Here is a 7,842-nt window from a genome sequence, read left to right on the forward strand (position 1 = left end):
TAACCAATTTTAAGGCAGACTTACATTTTACTGAAGTTGAATAGAGCCAACCCCCAAGACCAGTAGTTGCTGAAATTCCGCTTCAACTTACACCTCGAGAAATATAAAACTTGAATAATCTAAACCATGATATGCCACCCTTACACTACAAGAAAAAGGGTAATTAGCGACGGCCAAAGTAGTCGCTAATCCGTCGCAAAAATGGATTTGCGACGGATTTGCAACTACTTTGGTTAGTTGCCAAAGACCTCGTCGCAAATCCATTTTTGCGACTAATTTTTGAACAGTTACAAATTTAGCTATGGATTTGCAACTGTCATTTAGCGACTAACTTTCAAATTTTAGCAACTAAATTATTGTCCGTTGTAAAACATTTGCGACGGATTAGCAACTGTAGAGACCAATGTTTTAAGACTACTTTTGCGACGGATTAGCGACTACAAGACCAAACTTTTGCGACTACAGAGACTAGTTATATTGCGACGGATTTACGACTACTGAGAAAATTTTTTTTGCGACGGATTAGCAACTACTTACGAGACCAAACTTTTGCGACTACAAAACTAATTATAAGTGACAAATTAGCGACTACTGAGACTAATGATTTTGCAACTAACCAATCAGTCTCTAAACCAGATTCGCATTCGCTAAATATTTGCGACTGACTATCAATATTTGAAACCATAATTTAACGACGACCAATATCAATCACAAAAAAAAGGTACCCACCCATAAATTCAAATAACCACAATGTTAATTTTATTCAAATATCAAAATATCATCAATTTGTATCAATACATTGAAATTCAATATTTAACTCATATGACTAATTATTTCAAAAGTCACCTCTCATATAAAGAAAGCTACTTCAAATAAGAACTAATTAATGACGATGTAAAAGGCCAGTTCACAAAATTACCACCAAGAAAATAAAAACCACTTATTTGTATCACGAGAGCGGGTGGCTGTAGGCGTAAGAGGCTTAGAAGGACGGTAACATTGTTTGACAAGTGATGCTATTTCCTGCAATGTTTTTTGCATACCTAATTTTTCCTTCTTCCATGTAGCTTTTTCGATCTCTTGATTTTCGACGAATTGCTTATCATATTTTAATCTCTTTGCCGCTATTTTTTTGGCTTTTTTCTACCTTGTTATGGTTTTCTTTCGCCATCTTCTTTAATTCTTCAACTTGAGAGCTTAATTGAGAAATCATGGAAGGAGTAGAAGATGATGCAGTAAGTTGAGAAGTAGGATCGCTCTTGTAATACATTTGTGAACTACTCCCTAGACCGTAGACTTTTCCTTTCTTTTGCCCACCTACAACCTCCAAGTAGACTTTGTCGAGGTTCATCTCAATTCCTTTGTTCTTATATTCCTGAAGTTTTTCCATATATTCTCCCTGCATTAAAATATGTATTAGTAACTATGATCTCAAATGTTAAAACTTAAAAAGACTAAATACATTTAAAAAAAAAGTTAAAATAAAAAATGCAACACTTATAGCAAAACAATTTATGTAAGCAATTATTAGTAAAAATTTCAGCAAAGTCTCCTCTGTAAATTAAAGAATTCCCTCCTATAGGGTATGCCTTCAAAATAAACCTGTTTCAATTCACATTATGCCATACCTCATTAATCATATGATTAACGCCGAAAAATCATTCTCATCGTCCAACTCAATCACACAAACAAATAAACTATCTATAATATCTCCAAACATTAACTACCATATATGTTTTTGTAATCTTAGAAAAATATAAAGTATACTCATACCATGACTTTTTGAGACTTGTCACCCATCAATTCAACTTCATCATTGTCTACACAAACAGAATGAGTGCTCTCATAGACTTCAGCAACAGTAGGTAAAATTTCATCCTTTTTTTTGTGCCTTGTATTAGAAGTTGTTAGCACTAAATAAAAAATACAACAAAAAATATGAGGACATAGACTATAGAGCAATTGTAATAAAGACCAGTAATAGTCATCTCTTAGTGGCTGAAGATATAGTTTGTTAACTTACTGTATAAATGGAAGGCTAGGCTACAATTGCTCATATAGACATATATAAGCATGTTTTTTCCCTTCTCTGTACAATATCCAAGCAAACTCATATCCAAGCAAACTCAAGAGATTTCTGTTATATATGGAACCTTCCTAACAACTTAACTAGAGAACAAGAGCAGACAGCATAAGAATGTGAGATCACAAATCTATCAGCACAATAACTAAGCATAAAAAGAGACAACTTGTCTGCCACATAGGCAACTTCAGTAATGACTTTAAGGATGAACCTTGATGTAGATTATATTAGTGCTATTAAGCGGGGCACTGATATGGCAATATGGCATTACCTCTGTTTCAAATTCTCGCTCCTTTGCTTTGAATCAGTTGCCGCACCTTCACATCAACTATTTCACCTGTTGACATCTGAGCTTTGTACACATAACCATATGCACCTTGGCCAACTAATGTTGTGAAATTCTGAGCCGCCTTATAGTCAGCTTATAGTCATCAAGTCAAGTGCAATCAGAGTTCTGTTCATATTAGTAGTTTCGCAGTGAATTATTTGTACAGTAAATCACTCTTCGACAATGATTGGTTGACAGAGGGTGGAGAAAAAGACCGCTTGGGATCATAACCGATACCAAAATTCACATTAAGATGTAAATTATACTTGAATTTTACATTCTTAGCAAAAATTGACATCAACTAAACACATTAATAAGACATTTTAAACCATAAGCCCATTCACATGCATTAATAAAACTCAAAGTTTTCCATGCTAATGCTAAAGTTACCAAGCTTGCCGGTGGTACCACAGAATCAATCATGAATTCACAACATCCATTTTTATTATTAACTAATTTTCTCCTATAATTACCTAATCATATCTTATTGATTTTGAGAAAAAAAAAAGGTAAGAAAAAGAAATGAGATAATTGAAGAAATGAAGATGATCATATACAATTGAAAAGAAGTGAAGAAGATGAGAATGAGTTGTAAGTGGTACATGCACATGATGAACACTAAATTATCATGCAAAGGTAGTTCATGGTACGTGTCTTTTATCAAAGGTTTATTATGATGACTGATGGTCTTCCCATTTGGCATTTCTTTGCCAACCTTTTAGACATAGAACAGCCAAATACTCAACGATAATCTCTAAACAATGCACTTTTCTAGTATAACTATCTCAAGAATACTATTGTAGCTAGAGCTTTCCATCTTCAAACAACTGAAAAAATGAGAGCTTGATTTTCATTTCAACTTTGGTAGCGGCATAAAGTTAACTAACCAAACTACTATATGCTGAATTTAGATAAGCAATAAACATGCCATTTTAGAATGAAATAAAAAATCATTGCAAATCTTATTACAACAAGTCTATAACAGTGTGAGATCAGAAAGATAAGAAGGGAATGAAAAGGAAGGAGTGAGAGAGAAGGGGAAATAATTTGGGGCAGAGGGCAGGGAAGGGATCATATTCCTTCCCTTCAAACAAACCAAGGCATTGCAATTACAATAAAGACCAACATGTTTTTAAAGCTAAACCGACATTATTAAAGCTAACCCAAAAAGGCAAATTTGAGCATGGAAAATCCCATCCTCAATTTAGATCATCTTTGTATAAATTACTAAACAAACATATAATAGCAACTACATAATCAAGCTCACTTAGCAAATTGAGTTATTCGTAACTACTAACCTCCAGTATAATTCTTTGTGAAGGTGTAACATAGTGAATGCGGTTACATTTTAAGAAATTCCAACTACATAATCAAGCCCATTTCTATCAAGGAATTCCAACAAAACAAAAACAGATAATTCAAACCCATTTCAATTCAAGGAATTCTAACTACATAATCAAGAAATTTACAGAAAACATACAAACCCAGTTCAAGAAATAACAATTTCATATAGAACCTAGAAATAAAAAACAATCAATAAAAAAGAGGATTATATAAATAAAAATCTGCAAATAAATAAGCTACAAACACTTAGGATAATTTGATACTTCAAATTTAGAATGCTGCTATAACAAAAATAAGAGCATGGATCTAAGACATTCAAAAAGCCCCCTACATCTATTGGTTGTTGTCCTCGACATACTTCAAAAAAATATCCTTCAATTGAATCAAACAAAAAACATCAGTTTTATTATAAAATTGACACCAGTAGCGGTGACCTCCCTAACCAGTCTTTACGCACCAGCATTGCCGAAAACAACCAGCTAGCAGCATGTCAAGTCGTCATCAACATCCACATCAAAGAGGCCCCATTTCACCCCAAAAATTAAAAGATTCATACTCAATTAGTCTTATTTTCGCACATTTAGCAAAGTACAAGTACATGCAAGCAATTAACAAGTAAGATTCATACTTTCACACAACACCAATAAACCCAAAAACTAGTAATCGCAAACCCTAAAGAAACAAAATTTATTCCCAAATACCCAAATAAAGTCAGGAAAATTGCATAAACACAATTTCTATTTCATGAGAAGGAACACAACTTCACAATTTGTAAAATAATCAATCAGATTCACAAAAACAAGATTGTCCAATTGCGCAAAAACACAACCACACACAATTTAACCATTCTTTACCAAGAAAAACTATAGAAGCTCGCTTGAATTTTCGGAAAAGGGATCCAAAAAAGCCTTAATTAAGCACACATAATTTAACCCAATCCCGACAAAACGAACTTCTACCACCACAATTTCACTAATCAAAAGCATGAGTAAAAACCTAATACATCAAAACCAAAATTCAGCTTATGAATTAGAAAACAAACCTTAAACTATGTGTAGTTATCTGAGAAGTCGCTTCAATGGAGGAGAAAGCTCAAAGTCGCTTCAATGGATGATCGAGAAACCTCAAATTTGCGCAGAGACGCAGATTGCAGTGTGAGGAGAGAGAGGGGTTTTACAATTTTTTGTTTTGGGGTTTGCTACTCAGTAGAAGTATTTGTTTTGTGCAAGCAAGGATGATAATTCGCCCTTATTGTTTTCTTTTTTTTTGAGGAAATTCGCCCCTTATTGTTTATCAATGTATTATAAATAAAGGTATAAGGAGGAGTTCTTGTTTTTTTGGTGGCAACAACTTTATTATACTGATGGTTTTTTTATTTATTTTTTTCATAAATTTACAAAAAAAAAAAATGATAGCGACTATCGTGTTAGTTGCAATAGTAGTCGTAATTTTTTTTTAAAAAAATGATTTCAAAATTATTAACACTAACAACTACAATTTAGTCGCAAATTATTATAAGAGCGTCGCAGATTAGCAACCACATAACAACTGTTATAAAGTCGGTTGCAATTTTTGCGACTACTCTTTTATTTCAGTCGCAAAAATATTTTAGCGACTGGATATTATGGTAGTCGCAAAAATCAGACGCTAATTAGCGACCGCATAACAACTTCTGTAAAATCGGTTGCAAAATTTGCGACTACTCGTCTTTTTCAGTCGCAAAAATTATTTTTGCGACTAATTATTATGGCAGTCGCAAAAATCAGTTGCTAATTCCCCTTTTTCTTGTAGTGTTACCACCTCCATGTTTGCACCTCGACTATACATCATCAGATGACTCAGAAATCCCTCACCCAAGTGACTTTGAATCCCCACCTCATTTCCCTGAAACCCCCTATCCCAAGAGGTAAAGTATCTAGTCCAAACCACAGCACAAACTATAAACCTAACCCCTATGTTAGCCCGAACCGTAATTCTAGCTATGGATCTTGTCGTAGCCCAACTTACAGTGAGTATAATCCCACCTTTTTGCTTGAACCTAACCAAAATCCAACCTACATGGCTAAACTTTTAGATCCTGATTCCCCTCAACTTTCCACAGGAAACACATGTAACGTGGCCAGAAAAGATGATCCGGCAAGCTAAGACCAAGAGTAGAACTTCAGATTGATTTCTTATATTAGTAGCAAGTTGTTTTGTTTTGTAAGCCAAATAGTGGCCCTTATGAACTCTTAGTGATAAGATTAATTGTTCTAATAAGACTATGTGGCTAAGTATGAATTTCAATTATTAATAAAAATTATATGAAATTTTCTTTATATAATAAAATGTGTATTTGTTATTCTAAGTTATTCAGGATGTCTTTGAGAGCCGGAAGTAGTAGACGCACTGGTTCAAAAATGAGCGCTACTCTTAGGAGGCTAACTACCATTGCTGAGAACATGAGCCAACTAGTGAGTCAAGGGAACCGTAGCAACGACTTAGATCAATTTGGGGAAGTTTTTAAGAGGGTGGCAGCTGCAAAGCCACCCACTTACCTTGGGAAGGAGGATCCTGCTAGTTTAGAGAATTGGATAAGGGAATTTGACAAGCTGTTTGATGCTATTAACTGTCCTGAAGAATTAAAGGTTAATAATGATGTGTATTACTTGAGGGAAGAAGCTGATCTGTGGTGGAGTCGAAATAGGGCTAGGCTTTTGGAAACCCCTAACTTTGGATGGAAAGAATTAAAGAAGGCAATAAGAGACAAGTTTTACCCTGCGTATCTGAAGAAGCAGAAATGCATGGAATTTACCAACCTGAGGATGGGGAATATGACCATTAATGAATATTATAATAAATTTATTGAATTAATGAGGTTTGCACCAGAGGTGGTACCCACGAAGGAGTTGAAAGCCCAAAGGTTCGAGCAAGGTTTGACCCTAAGCCTTCAAGGGAAGTTGGGAGGGGTAACCTTTGAAACACTAGATGAAGTCTATGGGAGAGCTGCCCATCTATATGGGATCCGAGCAGCTGGAGGGAAAAGAAAGAGTGATGGGGGTTCACATAGAGTTGATAAGAGGCCTAGGATTGGGGAGAGTTTTGGGGGAAATGGGAAATTCAACAGGAGGACAATAGGGGAAACCTTGGGAAAGGAGCTAATGGACAGGGAAATAACAATCATGGGAATGGAAATAACACCAGGCCTAAGAGAAGTTATTTTCGTAAGAGATGTGAGAAAAACCACCCAGGGAAGGACTGTGAGGGAAACCCTGTGACTTGTCGAACTTGTCAGAAACTGGGGCATCGGGAGTATGAGTGCTACACTAAGGAGAAGGATGTTAATATGGGGAAAGTCCAGGAGACCAATAACCCACCTAAACCACCCCAGACCAATGGATCAGCTCAGAGGAATGGAACCAGTAGCAGTGCAGGAGGGGCCCCTAAGGGTCGTGTGTTCGTGATGAATCGTTGTGAGGCTGAGGCTTCTAATGATGTGGTAATTGGCACTTTCCTTGTTTGTTCTTTGAATGCTAGAGTCATGTTTGATTCGGGTGCGTCTCATTCTTTTGTTTCAAAATCTCTAATCTAGAGATTAAAGTTAGAGAGTCCATTATTAGTGTCTCTAGATGTTTCTATTCCAACTGGGGAGGTGAGAAATTGTTCTAAGGTACATAAAGGGGTACCTATCACCATAGCTGGAGTAGAATTTCCTTCAGATTTGATTGAGTTTGAGTTGCAAGACCTAGATGTGATTTTAGGGATGGACTGGCTAGGAAAGTATAAGGCTCACATAGATTGTGCTGCTCAGAAAGTGAAGTTGTTGGGTCCGGGTAAAGTGACAGTGACTTATAGGAAGGAAGGGAAGAGTTCAGGGATCAAAATCATTTCTGCCTTGCAATTTCAAAATTGTGTCAGGAAGGGTTATCTAGCTTGTAGAAGGTCGTCAAAATGAAGCAAAAGCAAAATGGTTACGCTCAGAGACGTGTGCTCGACGGTGCAAGATACGCGTTTCGTAACTCTTTTATCTGTTTTAACTAATGATTGTTTTGCAGGTATCGGCGTTATAAGAATGATTTGGAATCGCAGAACGTTTTGAATCATTCTG

General features: G+C 35.7%; 1 long non-coding RNA gene across 3 annotated transcripts; it reads right to left on the reverse strand.

The window, feature by feature from the left end:
- Window positions 1-708: 708 nt before the first annotated feature.
- Window positions 709-5,067, reverse strand: LOC145602967 (uncharacterized). 3 transcript variants are annotated; one of them, XR_014104654.1, is made up of 4 exons: window positions 4,798-5,067; window positions 2,355-2,537; window positions 1,774-1,820; window positions 709-1,399 (listed from the first exon to the last, which is right to left on the reverse strand). It is a non-coding gene; the product is annotated as an uncharacterized LOC145602967 (long non-coding RNA). The 3 variants fall into 3 exon arrangements; XR_014104655.1 differs by lacking the exon at window positions 1,774-1,820; XR_014104653.1 differs by lacking the exons at window positions 2,355-2,537; window positions 4,798-5,067 and having other exon boundaries at window positions 1,774-2,338.
- Between the last annotated feature and the right edge of the window lie 2,775 nt (window positions 5,068-7,842).

Source organism: Chenopodium album, chromosome 21 (assembly GCF_948465745.1).
Source record: "Chenopodium album chromosome 21, dcCheAlbu1.1, whole genome shotgun sequence".
NCBI classification, from domain to species: domain Eukaryota; kingdom Viridiplantae; phylum Streptophyta; class Magnoliopsida; order Caryophyllales; family Amaranthaceae; genus Chenopodium; species Chenopodium album.